The following is a 23,037-nucleotide window of genomic DNA, read 5'->3' as shown; positions in this document are numbered from 1 at the left end:
TACATGACAGTGGAATGCATTACAATTCTTATTGCACATATAGAGCACAATTTTTGAACTCAGTTCTTTTAGACAGATACTGTGACACATCCCCATGATGCTCAGAGATGGTGACACCATTCCCAGAATCCAGGGAAGATCATGACCAGTCTGGGCCTATTAAGGTTATCTCAATCTCCATGCCAGTGATGAATTTTGGAAGACCATGGAAATAAGATATAAGGGACATCTTCTGGAGAATTTTGAGAATGGTTTTCTTTCTTCTAAGAAATACAGAAATAGTTCTCTTTCTTTCTTTGGATATTGTGATGTCTGCTGTGATTGCTGGCACTGCTGTAGCCAGCTTATCTCTAGCCCGATTGGATGCCAGTATATAATGGAGGAGAATCAATCCAAGAGAATTACAGAGAATAGAATGTGGAACTTTATGTGGTACTCATGACTGGATGCTTTGATATTTGAGACAGATCATTCAAGCCATTTTGAGTTAAGTTTTCAGTCACCTGCAGTGGAAAACTGGCAGTAGAGTTATTTATAATCCTTATCGTGATGATGTTGGGAACCCCAGAGGTCCTCACTATTGTCTCCCCAGCACTAGAAAGTGCACTGCACATTCTGCTCACTCAGCAGATATGTGTTGGATTGGTGATGGTTGGATAGATGAATCTTGGGGCATCTTGCCTATTGTACTTTCTAGAATGTGCCTCTTCCTCAAATACCCTGATAACCCTGGAATCTTAGTGTTAGATAAGAAACCAAGGAAGGTAAGACATCTAAGCAAGAAGAACAGAAAGCCATAAAATATAAAAGCAGCCAAGAATGTTATCAGGGGTGTTTCAAGGTATCAAGAGAAATAACACAAACTTTTCTCAGGGACTTAGTTGCAGAAGTGGAGGGTATTTATTGACCCACCCTCCTCCTTCAGCTTCAACTTCCCCTCTCAACAGAGCTTTAGAAACTCAAGGGTCTGGCTTTCTTCTCCTCCCTGTCTGATAGACATCTTCTCCTGTGGTGCGAGGCACATTCCTGAGACATGATGGTGAAGGTTGGGAGTAGATGGATTTAGTTTTACTGGGCTCCTGGCCACCAGAGCTGCTTGTAACGCCAGCAAAGTCGACATGATCACCATGGATGACCCCTTCATTAACTTTAGCTGCATGGTCTCCATGTTCCTATATGACCTCAGCAGTGGCAAGTTCAGTGCCACAGTAAAGGCTGAGAATGGGAAGTTTACCATCAATGGAAAGCCCATCTCCATCTTCCAGAAGTAAGATCCTGCCAACATCAAATGAGACTGTCCTGGTGCTGAATATGTTGTGGCCTCCACTGGTGTCTTCACTACCATGGAGAAGGCTGGGGCTCATGAGAAGGGTGGAGTCAAAAGGGTTCCTTCTGATATGCCCATGTTTACGAAGGGGGCCGACCATGAGAGTTATTATGGCGATTCCCTCAAGGTCATCAGCAATGCCTCCTTACCACCAGTTGCTTAGTCCCCCTGGTTAAGTTCAAATCATCCATGACAACTTCGGCATCATGAAGGGACTCATGACCATAGTGCATAAACCATCAGTGATATCAAGAAGACCATGAATGGACCCCTCTGGGAAACTGGCCCCATAGCCATAGGGCTGACCAGAACATCATCCCTGCATCTATTGACACTGCCAAGGCTGTGGGCAAGGTCATCCCTGAGCATAATGGGAAGTTGAGTGGCATGGACTTCTGTGTGCTCGTCACAGGTGTGGGAGTTGGAGACCTGACTTTGCATCTGGAAGAAGTTACCAAATATGATGCCATTAAGAAATTAGTGAAGCCAGGTGTGGTGGTGGACACGAGTCAGGAGGCTGAGGCAGGAAGATCTCAAGTTCAGAGCAAGCCTCAGCAACTTAGGCTGTCTCAAAATAAAAAATAAATAAATAAAAAGGGTGGGGCATGTGGCTCAGTGGCTAAGCACCCCTGGGTTCAATCTCCAATACCAAAAAAAATGGTAGTAAAATCGGCATCGAAGAGCGCCCTAAAGGGCAGCCTTGCCTGCCCTGGTCCCTTATTACCACATGACAAATTATATACTTATCAATCCATGATTTATTACCTTTCTCTCTTCCTCTAGCAGGGGAGCTCCATGAGAGTTAGGACTTCATCTCTTTTGATCACTGTGTGACTCCTGCCATCCAGAACAGCACCTGGCTTAATAGTATTATTCCTTCATAAGAACGTATTCAGTTTCTGAATCCTAGAAAGATCTGTGGAAGAACTTTAAAATAGCTCTGGTATATGGCTTATTTTTAGCAACACTGCCCGGGGTGATACATTTATTTGTATTTTCTGGTAGTGTCTTTCTACATTGGTCATTCTACCCTGGGCTGTAGTTCCAGCACTTATAAGGTAAAGTTTACAGCAGCTTTTGAGAAGAGGAAATGATAGAGTTTAGAGAGCCTATTATATCTGCCTGTGCTTTTGCCACACTCTGAGGAAAAAGAGAGGTGATTTAATACGAAAGGTCAGAGGCACTATTTCTTTTATCTTCCTTCTGCAGAAGAAATTACTTTTAATTTAAAGAACATGCCCAGGTAATTTCCATCAGTAAATAAATGGGATTTGAAAGGGAATGTATTAACATACCTGTATTTGCTTAACTGTATTATTAGCTCAAGCCAATAAAAAGAGAGTTTCCTTTGTTCGTTCTCATCTTACTTAAGTAAAGAATAATTATGGGGGCAGGGATAGCTTCCCGGATTCCAGGCACTTAGAACTGATTCTAGAGGATAGAGATCAGGCTTGGGGGGTATATATGTGGTGGGGGAGGTGCTCACATCTGAGAGAAGAGGAGGAGTAGAAAGGAAAGGAAGGGGGGATCACTGACTCCTGATGCTGCCTTCTCTTCATCAGGATGGAACCAGACCCACTTCCTACCCAGCAGCTGGCTGCAAGTTGCATGGGGCCCTCCATGCTCCACTCTGTCTTTGCTTCTGCCACAACTTAGTATTTTTGCTTGGAAAAATTCTTTTACCTCCTCAGAGCTCTGCTTCAAATTGTAAAATGAGGCTTGTGACCCTGTATAACCTGATGGTCAAGGGGTACAGAGACGCTATAACTAGACTGCTGGGTTCTAATCCTCACTCCTTTGCATACCAAAGGAGTGAGGATTAGGATTTATTTAACCTCTCTTTGCCTTAGTTCCTCACACGGAAAATGGGGAAATGATAGTCCTTCTTAAGATGTTTCTGAGGATGAAGCAAAGGTTTACAACAGTGTCTGGCATGTAGTAAATGCTCAGTTATTGTAGCTAATCTGATTATCCTCTTAGGAAGTTAAAATGCTTTTGATGGCAAGTAACAGAAAATAGAAACCAGAAGTGGCTTAAGCAAGTGGTTTCCAAATATTTGTAATCACATGTTCCCACAGCAAAAAGAACTTTTCTGAACATGCTAAGACATGAACTTATTTTAAAACTATGTCTTTGAATTGTTGCATTAATATTTCATAAGCCAAAAATCATAAATGAAGTTAAAATAAAAGCAAGGACAATTTTATTTAGGTGCAGAATGGATCTACAAGTTGGGAATCTCAGGTTCACTTAGACTGAACCAAGATCCTGCCCAGTGAAGTGGGCTTGGGCATTTATCAAGCTCAGCAATCAGAAAGTAATTGAATTGGTGGGTAATAAATTTTGTATGCTTTGGAATGTCCAGGTGAAGAAGAAAAACTGGTGGCTCCAGTATTTCTCAAACCTCCAAAGGCATTGTTAAATTTCAGAAAGTTGTCCCTTCTGGCAGATGCAGTTTCTGACATATCTGTGTAGTAATCTTTTTCTAGTCAGGAAATCTCCAAGGCTCCAAAAAGGATTTTTGCTTTTTTTTTTTTTTTTTTTTTTGGTAGTTGTAGATGGACAGAATGCCTTTGTTTATTTTTGTGTGGTGCTAAAGAGCAAACCCAGTGCTTCACACATGCTAGGAAAGTGCTCTGCCACTGAGCTACAGCCCCAGTCCTTTTTTTAAAAAAACCCTATTTGGTAGCCATTTTGACTTTTATTTTATCAAGTTACATACATTATAAAACTTTTCAAACTAGAAGTAGAGGATGAGAGAAATAATTATAAACAGAAGTTCTCACACCTTCTTCCTACAACCAAATAGATCATGTATCGCCTGTGTACAATCCATTTTGCAGAATAAAAGCTTAAGCCAGGAGTTCTCAACCAGTTGTTTCACTTCCTCAAAGGACATTGGAATGTCTGGAGACTTTGTAGATTGTCATACTGGGGAGGAGGGTGCTACTGGTATACAGTGAGTAGAAGCCAGAAATGCTACTAAAGAGCCTCCAAAGCACAGGATAGGAACTGGGGATGTGGCTCAAAGTCAAAGTGCTTGCCTAACATGCATGAGGCCTTGGATTTGATCCCCAGTCCCATTAAAAAAAAGAAAAAGAGAGAGAGAACAAATGAATGAATACAGGACAGCTCCCCACAACAAAGGATTATCTAGCTCCAAATATTAGTAGCATGAAAGTGGACAGACCCTGGGTAAATAATGATGAGGTTACTATCTCACATGACTAAAAACTCTGGGATGAGGCAAGTTTGGTTAATTCAGAGGATTACTGACCTGGCATTTTCTCCCTTTTTTCTCTATCATCTCATGCATTGATCTTGACCTTGGCTTGTCTCCTTAAGCAGCAGCTTCACACATCACATCTGCCTTCCACCTCACTACCTAAAGGCAGATGGGAGACTTCTTCCTGTGCAACTCCTGGTAAAAGCAAAGGAAGTCCCATGTCTAGTCAGCCTCTAAGTTCAACCCCCACCAATTAGGGCTGGGAGTGAGACAATCGGGGTTCACCATCTGAAATGGGCCCTGCTTTGGGAAGCACATGGGCTTTCAGGAGAGTGAGCAAGATCAAAGCTCTATGGAAAAGAAGAAAGGGAAGTGAATGGTTTCTTGGCAGCCCACAGAGCCAGCCTCAGGTTCCTTCCTATTTCTTTGAGGGAGATGTTCACTCTGAGAACAGAACATTCATCCATTTGAAGGTGACATTTGAAGGTGACTGAGGCCATACTGCCAGGGTTCAAATTTTAGTTCTGCTACTGATAATTGTGTTGCTTTGGGCAAATCACTCAATATCTCTGTGCCTCAGTTCCCTCATACACCAACCAGGGATAATATTAGACCCTACTTTCTGGGTTTCTGTAAAGTTTAAAAGAGTTAATGCATGTATACCTCTTAGGACAGCTCATGGCACATAAGAAGGACTCTGCTAATGCTGATGAGTTATGCTATTATGAAGGAAGTACAGGGTGGGTCCCAGGCTTCCGGATACATGGGACAGACATGGTAAGGATCCTGGAAGCCACTTGTGGGGTTCTCGCTATAACTTCATGTGTCCCTGAGCAGATTTCTTACCAAGAATCTTTATTTTCTCCCCAACCTGCTTACAGGGTTGTCAGTAATGGGAAAAATGAGAAATGTGGAAAGGGGCTTATATAGCAGGGGCAGAGAATGACCAAGAGGTTTGACAATCGTGCATATGCCAAGCCTAGCTCTGGACTGACCATTTAGTCCAGGTGTAGGAACCACGGCAGGGTTGCCACACAATGGTTTCAGGAGCTATCGACACATGCCTGAGATGAAGGATCTTCATACTGTAGCTAGGAAATGTGTACTTTGCAGATGCAAGAAACAGGGTTGGGGGGAGATATGCAGACTCCCACATCAGACCCCAATACCTATGCTCTATCCATCTGAAGACTTTGCCTAGAAGGCCGACAATGTAAACTATGACTGTGCTCATTGGACAACTGGAAAATGGGAATGGGAAAAAAGGAGGTGGGGGAAAGCTAATGGATTTCAGAGGAAAGTGCCAGATGTCCCATGAATAAAGCAGAGATTCTTGCTGCCATCAAATGGTAAGGGCTGATCTCAGAGTTCAGAGTCCATCAGAGGTCTAAGTGCACTCCTGGAGGGCATTAGGAACTAGAGCCAAGGGAACTAAGTGACCTTGGATGGTGTTCAAGGAAGACAGCATCTCCAGGGAAGGAGAGAAGCAAAAACACTGGTCTTTGTCACTTCTTATAGCTAGTGAGTTCAAACCAAGGACATGTTACACAAAGAAGAGCCCACAGAGGCAACTTTTAAAGCCATTTTGTCATTTACTTGAAAAATCTACTGGAGACCTAGCTTTTATACTTTCAGGGGAGCAGAAAAAGGGTTAAAGACCCACAAATATATGAGAGGTAAAGAAAAGTCTAGAAAAGGAGGAGAGGAGGGAAAGATGAAAACCGTATCGGAAGGCGATCACAATCCACAACTGGGACCCTTGGCACTAGTCACTGAGGTGGGATGAACTCAGTCCTCCAGTACTGGGGCGCTTAGGACAGCCAAGTACACAAAATGTAAAAATAATTATAAAGCAAAATGTCAGCTAGGTATAAAATAATGAAAAGCCTAAGTCACAGATGGTATAGAATTCAAGAATACTCTGGAGCACTTAGTGAAGGCAGTTAGCTGGAAGAAGGGAGCTCTGAGCCAGGCTGGGTTTAAAAAGGGGTGGGAAATGTATACTGAGTGAAAAAGAGATGTGGAAGGGTCAAAGGCACAATTTCAAAGGAAGTTGAGTCTTGCAATTTTGTGGAAAAATGAACTTGAACATGAATCTCAACCTCTTCCCTTATAGCCGTGTGACCTGGGGATTCTCTAAACTTGAACTTCATTGCTTGCAACATGAGATTAGGAGACCCCTTTGCGGGGAAACATGATGAATAAGATAAGGTATGTTAGTGGACCCAGCACAGGATTCAGCATGCCACAGGCTCTGAATACCTGCTAGCTCGCTTCCTGTCTATCTCCAGTCTTTGATAAGAACCTGCTGCCCTGATTTCTGCCAACGTAGAGTCGTGTTCTCTTGCAACTGGTCAAGACCATTACTTAAGCCAGAATTAGCCCGTGGTCTCAGGCTTTCAGAACAAAGTGGCTCCTAGAGAGAAAAATACATAAACAAATGGAATTGTGACAAATCTCCTTGAGAATGACAACCGTGTGCTGTTCCCCAAGACCCAGCTCCCTGCACAGCACAGAGCTGAACCTACACAAACATTTTCTGAATAACTGAAGGAAACTGTTGAGGAAAGATGGGGAGAGAACCAAAAATCACAGATGATTATACAGGGAGCACCATGAGAAACTTAAGCATAAGAACAACAACAACAAAATTCAACAAGGAAGAGAACAAAGTCTAAAGGTCCAAAGAGAATAGAAAAGTCCAGCTAATACACTTGGGGAATAAATAAGAGTGATGCTCATCATAACAACAACAAAAACAACAAAACATATGAAGAGTAGAAAACTGGTGGTGGGGGGAGGGGTGACACACAACTTGGGAAAGGCACGAAACTCTAAAACCCAGAAAATTATGTTCTGTTTAACAGGCTGGGAACATTGGAAAGGGCATTTTCATTTATAGGAGAAAGGAAGACTCTTTGCAAGATATGTGATGATAGCAAAGAACAGAAAGCAGAGCCATGGGTCCTGAAGGCTTCTGCCTCTGCTGCAGAGAGCTCCTCATCCTGAAAGGGGTGAACGCACAACAAGGAATTCACAGGAAAGTCATGGGTGAAGTGAACAATGGGTGCTGAGCAGCTTAGGTGCTTTCAGGTCCCTCAGCCCAAGTTCAGTTCTGTCCAAAAAGGCAGAAAGAACTTGTTACACAGGAACTTGCTGTTCTGTTCTCAGATCTTTGATGGGCCATAAAGAACTGGAATGTTAACTAGGAGTGATGGCACACACCAGCTACTTGGGAGGCTGAGGCAGGAGGATAGCAAGTTCAGCCAGCCTCAGCAATTTCGTGAGCTCCTCTCTCAAAATAAAAAAATTAAAAGGACTGGGGATACATGTCAGTGTTAAAGTGCTCCCGGGTTTAACCCCTAATGCCAAAGGTTTGGGGAGGGCTTACAACTGGAATGTTGTTCCTAAACTGAAGGAGAGCAAAGGATAGAAAGTGGAATTTGAAAAGAGATGGATGGTTTCCAGATGTGGGCTCCAGGACCCCTCCTGATGCCCTTTTAAACAATGTGATCTGAGTCTATATATGGAATACAAATATAGAAAATTGGTCAAAGTAGAGCTGTTCTGGGTGTCATAGATGTGGAAAGGCTGTAACCCCTGCCTTCTGCCTCTTTCTCCCCTGGGAGGAACAGACTCTGAGGCACTATGTTGAACCCTAATGTGAAACCACCTCTCCAGATCAGTTACGTTGACATCTGCTGAACATGGCCTTCGATAGCTCTTATAAAGGAAGCAGTGGACCCTGGAACCAGCAAGCAAGGGTTACTCAGGAAAGAGCAAGGCCCCACCAACCTCACTTCCTTTTACTTATGCTATTGAAGGAAGGCTATAGCATGGTTCATACGGACTTCCACAAGATCTTCAACACCATCTTGTTTTATAAATTCACAAAGATTTTGTGATGGTGCCATTAGGTAGACACAGAACAGTTGTTAGTTACAGGGTTAATGCAAAGGCAGGAGGGATTTTTTCATGGCCTGCTAAGGGGCTCTTTTATCATCAGTTTCTATTTTGACTTTTTAACCAGTAATTCTAACAATAGTTACTTTCTGATAGGTACTTTGTATATTCTAGGCACCATATATTCAATTATATGTGTTAGGAACCTCATATTCAATCCTATAAAGGAGGTATTATTTTTATTATTACTTTATAAATGAGGAATCTGATGAAATTGTTCAACATCACAGAACTAGTATGTCAGCTAGGTCTTATAGACTTCAAACACACACACACACACACACACACACACAGACATAAAAACATTACTATTAGCTCAGTGAGGACATTTTGTAATACTCTCATAACATGAAGTTATCAGGGATAACTAATCATCAATGTCATTATCCAAAAGATCAACAGTCCAGAATAATCAACCAAATTTAAAATAATGTAAATGGCAGAAGGTCTAAAAACAAAACAAATACAGAGGAATAAAGCAGCTACACAACTACAGAATGGGAGAGAGCTTATCAACAACACATATAGAAAAGTCTTATCAGTTTTAGTTATAGAGTGTGTTATGGTTTGGATGTGAAGTGTCCCCCAAAAGCTCATGTGTGAGACAATGCAAGAAGGTTCAGAGAAATCATCGGGTTGTAAGAGTCTTAACCCAATCAGTGAATTAATCCCCTGATAGGGATTAACTGAATGATAATTGAAGTGGTAGGTTTGGCTGAAGGAGGTGGGAATTGGGACATGGCTTTGGGGTATATATTTGTATCTAATGAGTGGAGATCTCTCTCTCTCTCTCTGCTTTCTGATCATCATGTGAGCTGCTTCCCTCTGCCACACTCTTCCACCATAATGTTCTGCCTCACCTCAAGCCCTGAGGAATGGAGCCTGCTATCTATGGACTAAGACCTCTGAAACAATGAGCACCTAAATAAACCTTTCCTTCTCTATGATTGTGTTGGTTGGGTCTTTAAGTCACAGTAGTGGAAAAGCTGACTAAAACAGTGTAATGCATAAATAGTAAAATATGGCTTCTAGAAATATGAACATGACTTTGGTCCATATTAAATGACTGAGAGGGCTCAAAACAAAGGAGGGCCTAGGCCTACTGGGCCCTATTTTAGTGAGATCCTATTTGCACTGTTCTATGCTGAGAATCACATTTTAAGAGGGATGGAGATAAAGAGAAACTTAATCAAGATGGAGAAGTGTGGAAAGACCTGGGAATACTTAGCTGGAAATGAGAAGATGATAGGAGTAAAGGAGCTATTTTCAAATGTACAAGGGCCATTTCTCAAGTTGCTACTTGCAACCAGAATGAGAACCATCCTGGAGGGACACTCTACCTTTCTGTGTCTTCAACATTTATGACCAATAGTGGGCCCAGGCCCTGGCTATCAAACCAGTCCCTGTAGAGTTTCAGGTAAAGACAGCAAGAAGAACTGGTTCCCAGATTTTAGTATGCAAATAATAAAACCTGCCTTGTACATAACACACACACACACACACACACACATACCAATCAACACACAAACAAGCTTCGTTAGCAGCAGCCAAGCAAGGAGATAAATATAAAGGTTTTACCAGAAATTTTGAAAAGTCTAAAGCACAAAACCATCAACCAGGGAATAAGTAATCAACCAGAGTAAAAATAAATAATAAATAAAACAATAAAAGGATGTCCCAACATGCAATGCTAGATGACAGTAGGACAATGTTTACCATGTTCTGATTTTTTATCCAGATTACCCTTCAGAATGAAGGTTATATACAGGTAGTCTCAAGGAGGCTAGAATTCAGCTGACTGTGGTCACACACATCTGTAATCCCAGTAACTAGGGAGGCTGAAACAGAAGGATCACAAGTTCAAAGCCAGCCTGAGCAACTTAGTGAGGTCCTAAACAACTTAGCAAGACCCTGTCTCAAAATAAAAAAAATAAAAATAAAGGGCTGGAGATGTGGCTCAGTGGTTAAGGGGCCCTGTGTTTAATCCCCGGTACTAGGGAAAAAAATGAAGGAGAATTCAGGGAATATACCATAAGACCTTTTTGAAAACATTGTTGAAGTTGGAATTGCAGGCAACTAGAAGGTGAATCAAAGTAAAGAAGGAAATGGGAAAGCCAGGCTAAGAGAATCAGAAGTGACCATTGAATCCCATGGAATATATGTGGTGGAAGTGAATACAAATGTTAAACCTTAAGGTCAAGTTAATAGGATCAAAATCAGATAGTATTAGGAAGAAAGTTGGAGAAAGTCATGAATGTTCACTAGGAAGTCAAAATATCTTGCCTGGCAACGAAACAGTTGTTATAAACACTCCAATCTATTACGTTTTTTTTTTTTCCAAATAACCTTTTCTTTTTAATTGCAGAGGACTCTTAGGAGGTAATATCTATATTTGTCTGAAGCTTGGCGTGTTCATCTTAACACTTCAGTTGGTTTTTTTGAGTAATAGTGTACTAAATGTAATAGTGTACTAAAAATGTCAGGCATAGCATGGCAGATACAGTAGATTGGATTGTTAAACCTCAGGCTATTGCATCTTATTGCATCTTTCAGTTCTTTGGGGCCTCAATGATAAAATTGGTATAACCAGACTCCCTCATGTTCCATAGGGATTTAGATGCCACTGGTCAAGGGCACTCATGTGAGAACTAAATTTAGCAGTTTGGTGAAAAAAAAAAGAGGTGATACAAGGGTGGCATTTGTACTTAGCACCAACAGTTACACTGTGGCTCTGGATCCCACAGATCTGGGGGGACTTCTTGATTTCCGGATCACAGTGAAGGCAACACTATGGTTTCTGGAGCCACCATGGAGGTGGTGGCTTCTTGTGTCCAGATCACACTGAACCAAGGCTGGGATGTATTCAATTCCTGTGGCTGTTGAAACAAATTATCAAATACGCTGTGCCTAAAATAGTAGAAATTCATTCTTTTACTGTTCTGGAGACCAAAAGTCCAAAATCATTATCAGTAGGAGACAGCTGGGCTCGCATCTCTCCAGAGGCTCAATGGGAACTCGTTCCTTGCCTCTTCTATCTTCTAATTGCTACCAGTTTTCCTTTGCTTGCAGCCACATCATCCTAATGTCTATTTCCATCTTTAATGACCTTCTTCTTTTCCATCTGCATCAAATCTCTTAGAAGGATCCACTCTTAACAATCCAGAACACCCCTATCTGAAGATTCTCAACTCAATCACATTTATATAATGCCATGTTCCCAAGTTCCAGGAATGAAGATGTGGATATATTTTGGAAGGCTATTTTCAGCCTATCACTGGAATCTGAATGTGAGATAGTAGCTTCTTAGGTCTCCTGATTGTCCAGGGGTAGATAACATCTGACATAGCAGCTTTGAAGTGTTGTTCTGGGTGTTAGTTCTCAAAGCCAAGCCCAATACCTTCTCCTTTCATAATTGCCTTTGCCCCCAATTCCCTCTTTACTTAATCTGCAAGAGTGTTTCTATAATGCGCAACTAAGTCCTGAATCCATCATAACCATCAATAGGATCACATGTTGACACAACTGTTTTGTTTATCCCTGTATACTTGTATCTTATTCAAATCTGTCATAGACTACAAATTTACTATGCTAACATGAAAGAAGAAAATGTTGTCTTTTTCAAATTATTTTTAAAAATAAATGCTCTGATACTTGTAATTTACTTCAGCCATGTGGTAAGAGCTGTGATGGAAGGAAGGATGGATCTAAATTTTACTTTAATCTATTAAAGTTAATGCAATGATGTAATTTAAGGAGTTCATTCAGGTAAATTCTCAGTCCCTTGGATTTTCTCTCATCTCATTCTTGCTCCTATCCAAAATAAAGTCTGTCTTTATGAGGTAGCTTCAGTGGAAAGGGGAAGACAAAGTCCTCAAATATATGCTCAATCCTATCATCAGTGACCTCTATAGTGAACTGGCTGCTGTTTCCTGAACTGGTGGCTTTGAGACACTCTCCACTGGAGTTTATGGCCCTGCCCCTTTGTCTCTGGTCTTGAAGTCTCACACATTCAGGCTTCTTCCCATCCCTAAATCCTGTCATTACCTTGCATTCCTGCCCTTAGACATGCAGGAAATTCTGGGTCTCTTGAAGGCCACTCATAAGCCATGAGGGAGGAGAATCACGGCTTCAGGTTGGATTGTTTCTCTGGGCCCCACCCATGCTCTGTGTGATTACCTTGTGCCATATTGGATGTGGGGCAGGGTTCAGAGCTGTTCTGGAGATTGGTAACCTTTTTGGTATATACATGGGGAAGCCCTTCAGTTCTTGGACTCTCCTTTGCTATCTGAATGTTCTTTCTTTTCTATACACAAAATTAGTTCTAAAGAAGCTCATTTATGACTTACTCAATCTTTGTTTGACCTTCATTCTCCCATAACTCCTGGAACCAGAAAAGGGCAGGCTTGGGGGTTTCTGTTTCATCTGCACCATGCCCTTCTTCTGACATGCTCTTCCATGCCAACCTCAGGGTATAACATGCCCAGCAGGAGGTGCACTCTAGCTAGGAAAGAAACACCCTCCAGGTCCAGCTCTGATGTTTAAGGGGCAGATAAATAGCTTGAGAATTTCTCTTTCTCTTGATCATGTCTGGCTCTCCTGAATATTTTCTTGTTTGAAATCAAGGGGTCAAGGAATTCATCTGCGAACAATATTCCCTGTTCAGGCAGTACCTGTTCTTTCCCAAGAACAATGAGCCTTGTAACTCAATAACCAGCCATAATGCCAGAAGCCTGCTGGGGAACAAATTAAGAAGGAAATGAGAATGGATTAGTTTAATATTTTAAAATATTATTTGTTAACCTTTGAGAGATGACTGGAATGATATTAACCAAATTTTAATCATAGCTACTGTTGGATTCAGGCAATTTAGGAGGATTACTTTAGTCTCTGTACTTTGGGTTACTATGTGAATTTTTAAAAATAAGCTCTGTTCTAATAAAAATGTCCCTGATGACTTGGTTTAAATGTTTCCTTTTTGCAACTCCTTTATTTTTGCTTCCATATTAAGAACTAGTATCATGTTGACCCCCCATAGTTCATTTATTTATTCATTAATTTATTGAACATCTATTGTGTTCCAGATCATATGTTAAATATTAAAGATATAGAAATGAATAAATGCCATATTTTAGAAAACCACAATTTAGTAGAGAACACTAAACACACAGCTCTAGGGCATTCTGATAAGTATGATTCCATGATTTTATGACCTAACACATCATGAAGTACTGACTCGATTTCACAACACACCTTTCCTAAGTATCCATGTAGGAGCCAGGGCCCAGGCAAGGTGGTAGGGATGGAAACATAATTTCCTCAGGAAAGTTTTTCATCAGGAGGTCTTGGAGCTTTCAAGCCAGCAAGACAAATTTTCCCCAAATACTGCACAGGACAATTACAAGATGGGACTCTCTTCGCTTTCAGTCTCCACCCACTTGGTCTATCTGAGGAAACAAAGAGATGTTCTAAGAAGTCAAAGTGACAGTTTCTGTCTCCAGATCGAACAAAACACAGGAGACAGGATGGGTAGCTACATAAAGCTTGGTTGGGGCTGTCCAGCCACAAGGAAGGAAGTGACTAAGAGGTGATTTTTTTGTTTGTTTGGTTTGGTTTGAGTACTAGGGATTGAACCCAGGAGCACTTTACCACAGAGCTATATCCCAGCCCTTCTTAGCTTTTATTTTGAGACAGGGTCGTGCTAAGTTGCTGAGGCTGGCCTCTAACTTGCAATCCTCCTCTCTCAGCCTCCCAAGTTGCGAGGCGTGTGCCACTGATACAGGCAAATCAGAGGGTTTTTTGCACCATTCACACTGAAGGGCTCTCTCCAAACCTGGCCTCCACATTGAACCAACTCATCAGCTTCCCCCAGTACAGTGTCATAGTTCCTTCTCTTCCAACCCCACTGCTGAGCAAATGCAGAGATTTCTTGTTTCAAGGTAGACTGTTGAAAACGTCTTTTGTTTCTCATTTCTATTTCTAGGTATGACACTGACTTGCTGAGTCATATTTGGAAACCTCAGAATCTTTCTTTTCCCCTGTTGATCTATCTGGATAATATGGTTTATGAAAAGCTCTAAGACATTTACCTGGAAAAAGATACCCATATTAAGGGTTTTATATAAACATGTAAAATATACCCATGTTATATAAACATGTAAAAAGATACCCATATTAAGGTAAATATGTTTACATGTAAATATAATATATAAACATGTAAAAATAATAGTGTTGTTACCAAAAGGCTTTTACTTACACATAGATCAGCTAAAACATACCTCTTTGGCAATAAAAATATTTTGGTCTCATTTGTTCTTTGGTGAAATGAAAGATCTTGGAAAACAGGACTATTTGTTTACATATTTTTATTCCCAGCATTCAGCCTGGTACGATATAATGAAACCAGGTGTTCTCTACCTGGTCCTTGAACTCAGTGGGGAATCTATATATGCTGGCAAACAGCCTAGAACTGTCATGAAATCCTGTGGGTGCATGTGGGTTTCTCTTGAGGTGCAAATCTATAGAGCTCTCAGCTAATTTTTAAAGGTGTGATCCAACAAAGTAGCTAAAAACCATATAAGGAGACTCTTAATATACATGTATTGAATGAGTAATTAAAGGGTTGCTATTTTTCTTCCTCCAACTTCTGGTTACCCCTCAGAGGAACAAGAGTTCAGGAGGAACCTTTGCATAATATTTGCATTGGTCACCTAATACTAAACTGAAAGGGCAGAAAGAAAAAGAAAAGGGACAGTTGAACATTATGATCATTTTTCTGATTCTGAAGTCAGAGAGAGGCAAAAGATAGGAAGATTCTCACTTAGCATTATGCTCTCACACTAGCCGTGGCTATGTGCCTAGGTTATTGACTTTAATTTAATAGCAAAGTACTGTAAAACCCTTAATATGAGTATCTTGCAAAGAGAAGATACTGAATAAATATTTGATGGTGCTAAGAAGGAAGCAAGATAATGTAAAAGTCTAAAGATGTTGTCATTAAAGCTCTGCTAGAACTTAATTTTGTCAAAGATTTTAAGAATTGGGTTATAAATATGGCTTGTAAATTGATGATCTTGTAATTTTAAAAAGCTAAGTGTATTGAGGAGAGCAACGAAGAGCATATCAATTTTTCTAAATTTTTGTTGCTTTACTTGTAACTTTTAAAAAAATCTCCTTCTCTCCAATAAACCCAAATTGCCTTGAGATTGGGTCCATGTTTTGTTTTGTTTTGTTTCCAACTTCCATTTATCCTGAGCACGGGGTTTTACTTTCATTGGTGCTTTAGAAATATTATTGCTGAGAAAGATGAATGAGAAGTATCTAGCTAAGAATAAGTTCTCAGAAATGTCTCTCACATGTGAGATTTGTCTGTTTCTGTGGTAGGGGATACGATGGCCTGTATCAAATCCAGAGCTAGGGTACAGTTTGAGTGTGTGGAACATGGAAAAAAAGACCACATCTACTTCCTGGTTTGGGAACAAGAGGAAGTCACTCAATTGAACTGTAAACATTTAAGTCTTGGGTTAGGGGTATAGTTTAGTGGTAGAGGCTTGGCTAGCACATACAAGGCCCTGGGTTTGATCCCAGCACTGCAAGCTGAGTGACAATAACAATAATAAAGTCTGTATTTTTCAATTCTTGCAGAATTTTAATTTTTAACTCTAATATTTTAAAACAGATACAAAAGAACATGAAACAAATGAACAGCCTCATGAATTATTATATTATTCTTATAACATTCTCATAACCAACACTAAAGTCAAGAAATAGATTTGGGCCAGCCACTGCAGAAGCCTTTGCATGCATCCGGTCTCTATTACAGTCTCCTCTGTCCTTCCTTACCCTTCCTTCCCAGAAACTATTATCCTGACTTTTTAATCTTTTTTTTTTTTGCATACCGGGGAATGAACTTGGGGGCACTCAACCACTGAGCCACATCCCCAGTCCATTCTGTGTTTTGAGACAGGGTCTCACTGAGTTGCTTAGAGCCTCACCATTGCTGAGGCTGGCTTTGAACTCAAGATCCTCCTGTCTCAGCCTCCACAGCTGCTGGAATTACAGGTATGCACCACCACACCCAGCTCTAATCTTTTTTTTTTTCCAATTTGTTCTAGTTAGTTATACATGACAGTAGAATGCATTTTGACACATCATACTAAATGGAGTATAACTTCTCATTCTTCTGACTGTACATGATATAGAGTTAGACTGGTTGTGTAATCACATAAGCACATAAGATAATAATGTCTGATTCATTCTACTATCCTTCCTAACCCATACTTTCTCCCTTCCCTTCACTTCCCTCTAATCCAAAATATCTCTTTTATTCTCTAGTGCCCCCCACTTATTGTGAATTAAGAGAAAACACTCAACCTTTTATCCTGACTTTTTATAGCAGCATTTCTCAAAGTGTGGTCTCTGAACCAGAAGTTTCATTATCATCTGCCATCTTAATAGAAATGCAGAGTCTAGGGCTCCATCACAGATCAATTAAATTAGAAACTCTTGGGGTGGAGCACAGCATTCCATAGTTTAAGAAATTCTCCAGGCGATTCTCAGGTGTGTCTAAATTTGAGAACCATTATTGATAGTATTCACTTGCTTATGTCTCTTTGTTATCACCAGACTATGTACCCATAAACACTCTAGTTTGTTCTCACCTGTTTTTAAAATTCAACATGTCTTTAAACCTCTCTTAATATTAAGTTTTCTTGTTCAGTCCTTTCTTGAAGTTTTTCTGTTAAGGAACCTAGGCTGTTGGATCTGTACAATTGCCCGCAGTGTGGACTTTGTTGATTGTAGACTTATCGTGCAGTTCAACAGATTCTTCTATCCTCTGTATTCCCTGCAAATTGACAATCAGATCCAGAGGCTTAACTGGATTTCAGTTTGACCTCATTGACAAAACTGTAGGCTGTGTTCTGTTCTCTCACCAGGAGGTACATGATGTCTGCTTGTCATTCTTGGGAAATGAGAAATTGTTGATAATACCTAGGTTCATTATATTAGGGATTATAAAATGGTGATACTCTAGTCCTATCATTTATTTTTCAGTTATTGCCTTAAACAGTTTTATAAAAGACTGTTTTCTCCTCAGAGAGTCAAGGGTCATATGTTTTCTCTCAAATAATGGAAGCTAAAGAGGAAAACAGAAAATAAAGATCAGGGGCTCTCATGAAAATAGAAGGGAAATCAGCAGAGCAGAGGAAAGGGACTAGGAAGGAGGGAGGAGGGATAGGAAAGGGGAGATACTGGGGAATGATATTGACCAAATTATAGTGTTATATTGTGTGCATGTGCAAAAATGAAACCCATCATTATGTACCACTGTAATACAATTTTTAAAAATGAGGGGGAAAGCTATTTTCCTCATCTATTAATCCAGTAGTGCAAGTTACATAGAAAAAAGCCAGTAAATGCTTGATTCTTTCCCATTGTTTTATCAGTTTTCAAGATAATAAATTAGTTTCCCATCATTCATGAGAGTTGTAGCAATCAGAATATCCCATAATTACCCATTTTTTATGTTAGTTCCGATCTACCGAGAAGCAATCACCAGGTGGGATTAAACATGCAAGAAATTTTGGAGGGGAAGCAACTTGTAAAAGTGAGGAAATGAGGGTAGCAAGGACACAGGGCACGTCTAATGGTGAAAGGGAGTTTGAAGGAAGGAGAAGGGGTAGGAAGAACCTCGGAATGCAACTCAGGCTTAAGAACCTGTAGGGGCAAAGGGCTAATGTTATCTGTTGCAAGTCCTACAACCAGCCAGCAGAGGTTCTGCACTAAGTACCCAGTGGCGCACATTCATTGGCTGGGAGCAAGCACGTGGAGGAGGCGTGGCCTCAATACTAACCCAGTCCGGGCTGGGGGATGGATTCAGACCGCTGGGGCTATCTGTGAGTCGTACCCTGGGAAGTTGAAGGTCTGAGGCCCTGGATGATACAGCTTCATCCCCCCTTAGACATAACAGACTCAGAATGAGAGTACCATATTACCATGACCAATATGATCACTGAAAAGAGTTAAAATGTTTTTGTACAAGTTCTCCCTGTAATCTCCCCTTCTATATTTATAGTGTTAGAATATAATAATTACATATCGTGTTCTCACCCTTGTCTCTCTCATTTAAGATGTTCATATTTTTACAAATCCTCTGTCAGGTTAAAATTACACACATCCTCTCCCTCTACCATCTCCTCTGCCCTTACCAATAATCAGTTAAAATTTAAACTTTCATATTTGAGAAAGGACCTGAAATTTGGGAACGCAAGCTGGTTACTATTAGTGCTTTAATTAAACTATAATCGATCTATGACCGTAAGACATTTGACCTCACATGTGACCCCCAAAGCCCAAACTGGATGATCCAGAGTTGATCTGAAAGCTCAGTAGGTAGAAGCTGTGCCCATTTTCCCATGCTGGGATAATTCACATCCCAGGGCCCAAAGCAGGGGTGCAAAATAACTGTGAATCTCTTATATAAAAATAGAAGACTCTGAAGACAATGTGCCTTAGAGCAGGCTTCTTTAATGACCCATAAATTTCAGGAGCTCATGGGGGCGGGGGCATAGGTAAAGCTCAACCCTTTAGCTGTTACAGATACTAGAGTGGGAAGCATTAATCTATATATAGCTCAGGTATTAAGAGGGAGTTTTTTAGCTTTTAAAACATAATTTAAATAACAATAAGTGAAGATTCATAAGGAAACTGGTACAGCAGAACAATTATTCTAGAAGCACACGCTTTAGTCTGGGATTTGTGTCTTCCCTCCCCTTCTCTATTCATGGCCCCAGAGTTTTCACAATACAAAATGGCTCTGTAAATAAGTTAAGTATACAGAGACAAATCCAGGCAAACTCAAATTCGTGAGAAGATTCCCATTAAGATTCCCAAGATGAAGGCTCTCTGTTTAGTGCCACTAAACTTTTTAATAATTTACCCTTGGTTGAATATATGGAAAACTTACAAAGGATTTATCTGGTTTTCTGTATGAGAATTTTGGTTACTTTTTTCTCCCATTTTCTTGATCTTTACCAAAAAAATGAATAATGCTAGTTAGCCTTACAGATGCTGGTGGTCTGGTTCAATGTGCTCACCTGGCTGCTGTGGAGATCACTGTCTGGAGTCGAGATGGGCAAGGCAACCCTCCCCTGGCATGGAGCAACAATTTCTCTTTGTGGAGAAATCCATGTTCGGTGCAACACTTTCACTCCTGGTCTAAATCCCATCTTGCCCCTAAGATTTAAGAAAAAGAAGGATAAGAAAGCAAATGGTCTTCTGGCTTTGGATCCTGACTTCTCCTCTGGGCTATACTCTTCCCACTCAAACCAAACACCTCCCACCTGCCAAGAAAAGAATCTGGCATTAAAATATAATCAGACTTGTAAAACAGAACATGGGGTGATTATTTTAATTATAAGAAGATTCTTCATTTCCCAAGAGGAGCATTTGCCAATAGATTCCTTTAAATAACCAATTCCCTTGGCATGTTTAAAGGAGATATGATTGACAACGACATGACGCATGTGGAGCTTTTTTGGAAACATATTTCATGCATGTCATTTTGGTGGCCTTGTCCAAAAAGGATGGTGCGCAAGTGAACCCAGGTTGCATTAAAATAGCATTTCTAGAACCAAAGTGGAAAGAAATCATCTTTGAATATCCTGTGTCTGACACGAGTGTTATGAAACCAGGCCATGTCCTTGTCCTTTCTGCTTCAGCCAATACTAGCTTAATTAGATTTGTCCTGAAATTGCAGTCTAGCAGAGGGGGTAGGACATAAGCCCTGGAATTTGATTGCCTGGATTTAAATCCCAGTTATGCCACTTAACCAGTTCTGTGACCTTATGGGAGTTATTTAACCTCTTTGAGCCTCTGTTTTCTCATCTGGAAAGTGAATTGACATAAGCATTAAATGTGGTAATGTTTTAAATGTGATAATATAGGTAATAATCTGCCTGCCACTTACTAAGTTATTAACTATTGTTAATAACTGTTAGATGAGTAGGTGGTGTCCTTCATCCTGGGAAACTGGAGAACAGATTTTTTTTTTTCTTACTCTAATTACATGATCCAAGAACCAGGAGAGGGCTGTATGTGCAGCTTCTCCTGATAACTAATTAACACTGAAAGAACAATTCTACGTTACTTAAGACTAAATTCCAGATGGCTACTTTCAGCTAACATATCCTTCAATTTCAAGTGATCAGTTTTCAACAACTCACACAACACATCCCAGGGCAGTTAATTCTTCCAAGTGACTTTGTGGAGGTATTTATTATTTAATATCAGAAAATCCTCAAGTGGTATATCAAGGATTTTCTATGGTTGAAACAATTGGAAACAAGCATTAAAACCTGTTTTTAAAGATATCTTGGTTAAAATTATTTCTGTTGTAATTTACAGCAGTGGTTCACAAGGAGTGGATCATCAGCAGTGTCCTCAACTGGGGACTTGTTAGAAATGCAAATTCTTAGGCCCCACCCCAGACTTCTTAGAACACGGAAATCTGTGGATTAATAAACCTTTGGGAGTGATACTGATCTTTGGCATGGATGGCATATAGAGCCATGCTTCCCACTGTACACCACCCCCTCTATTTTAGACAGACATCATTAAGGAAGTTGAGTATCTTTCCTATTGAGTCTGGATAAGATCTCAGAATGCTTCTCAATGCAGTGCCCAGTGTCACTGTAAATCACTACAAGTCAATCAGAGTTGGCCTGACTGGTCAGAATATGGTGCTTGGAGGTCCCAATTAAGTATTCATTCAACTACTTGAATTTCTTCTAGAAGAAAATTGGGGCCCTACTTAAAGAGGTTGAGACCCATGGCACAACAAGAAAATAAGTTGGATTTCTGAACTTTCAGAGCCAAATATCATCCCTGATATATACATGCCTAGTCACCACAGTATATGAAATTTTCTTCAATTAGCACAAGGCCTGCAGAACAAGTCCTTGCTAGTGAGTTTAACCTAAATATAATTGCCGCCCGGACTCTGTCAAACTATGTTAAAGGCCGAATTGAGATAGTATGAAAAGCTGTGCTAGCTACTTATTTATTTACTTTTGGTTATTCTAATATGCTAATTTATAAACTGCTAGATCCCCCCCCCCAATGTATGCACTAGGACCCAATTAATTTCACCACTTCTGGGCTGCTCCCACCTCCAAAAAAAAAAAAAAAGTCCATATTTTGAATGAAAGACTCTTTGAGATGGTTTTCAACCGGGCACATATGCAAGAATTCAATTAAAGAAGAAAATACAAAGTCAGAAGTTTGCAGAAATGCAAGTGTGTACATATACCAGAACTTTAGTAGGAGAATGTGGTTATTATGGTTAACCATTCTTCATCGATCTGCGCTATAGAGAAAATTGATGGGTTAAATAATTTTCATTATCTGGATAAAAGAAAGTAATCCCACTTTTTCCAATTGAGGCTCTTTCCTGGAATACAACTATCAAGACTCATACATGATATTACTATATTTGTTTTCTTGTTATTCAATGTCTTCTGAATCTTTCCTTTTATTTCTTTGTATGAACCCTTAATCATCAATATTCAGTGTAGATTGTTCATAGAGCTCAACATCAAACCATATTCAGATTTGTCCTGTTTTATCACTGTCTGTTTGTTGTTGTGATTCATTATGCAATGTATGACACTCTCAAAAGTTTATTTTTGGGGGTTGGGGATGTGGCTCAAGCGATAGCGCGCTTGCCTGGCATGCGTGCGGCCCGGGTTCGATCCTCAGCACCACGTACAAACAAAGATGTTGTGTCCGCCCAAAACTTAAAAATAAATAAATAAATTGATACCTGTCTTTGATTTTAAAAAAAAAAGTTTATTTTTTAAAAATGGAACTTCATTTATTTTTGGCCGTTTTGCCTAATACATTGAAGTTAACTTGCTACAAATCTTCATGGAATGAGGTTACTTCCTTAATAAACTTCTGACAGATGGCAATTGCCATTAGTAACAGCAGTTGACATCCTGGGAGTTTAAATATTCAAAGCAATTCAACAAGAATTTATTTAGAATCTATTAGATAGTATCAATGGTGTGACTTGAGCTTCGTTGCATGTTGAGAGTTCTATCGGGGAAGAGGACTTGAGGTTATACCAGCTAGGACCATAACTCAATCCATGCCCAAATCCAAAATCAAGAAGTTGGATTTGGAAAATTAGAATGGGACGTGATAACAGAGCTTCTGAGCAACAAACAGTACTTGTTCTTAGGAGTCAAGTCTGAGTCCAAAATCAAGGACATCTGTTCAGATTGTGGCTTGGTCTGAAGAAAGAGGCTGGCAGAAACTAGGTGAATTCATGGCTGGATTTCAGTTCTAGTGGGAATTTGGAATGGGTACCAGCTCTCTGAGGCTAGGGAGGGCTGCAGTAATGGGATGCATATGTTGCTGCCTGAAGACTAATTTCATCTCCAAGGAAATTAGACATTGGGTATGGGGCTGCAGATGAGTTTCATGCTCCACTAAGGCAGAAACCATTACTTATCCCTCTAGT

General features: G+C 40.2%; 1 pseudogene; it reads left to right on the top strand.

Annotated features, from left to right (window-relative positions):
• LOC124090441 (glyceraldehyde-3-phosphate dehydrogenase-like) overlaps positions 1-23,037 on the top strand; it is a 42,979-nt pseudogene that overhangs the window by 1,123 nt on the left and 18,819 nt on the right.

The sequence above is a fragment of the Marmota monax genome, unplaced genomic scaffold, assembly GCF_021218885.2.
Source record: "Marmota monax isolate L192 unplaced genomic scaffold, Marmota_monax_Labrador192_F-V1.1 WCK01_AAM20220418_F8-fsc00017, whole genome shotgun sequence".
NCBI lineage: Eukaryota > Metazoa > Chordata > Mammalia > Rodentia > Sciuridae > Marmota > Marmota monax.
This window is presented reverse-complemented; position numbering and strand designations above follow the sequence as displayed.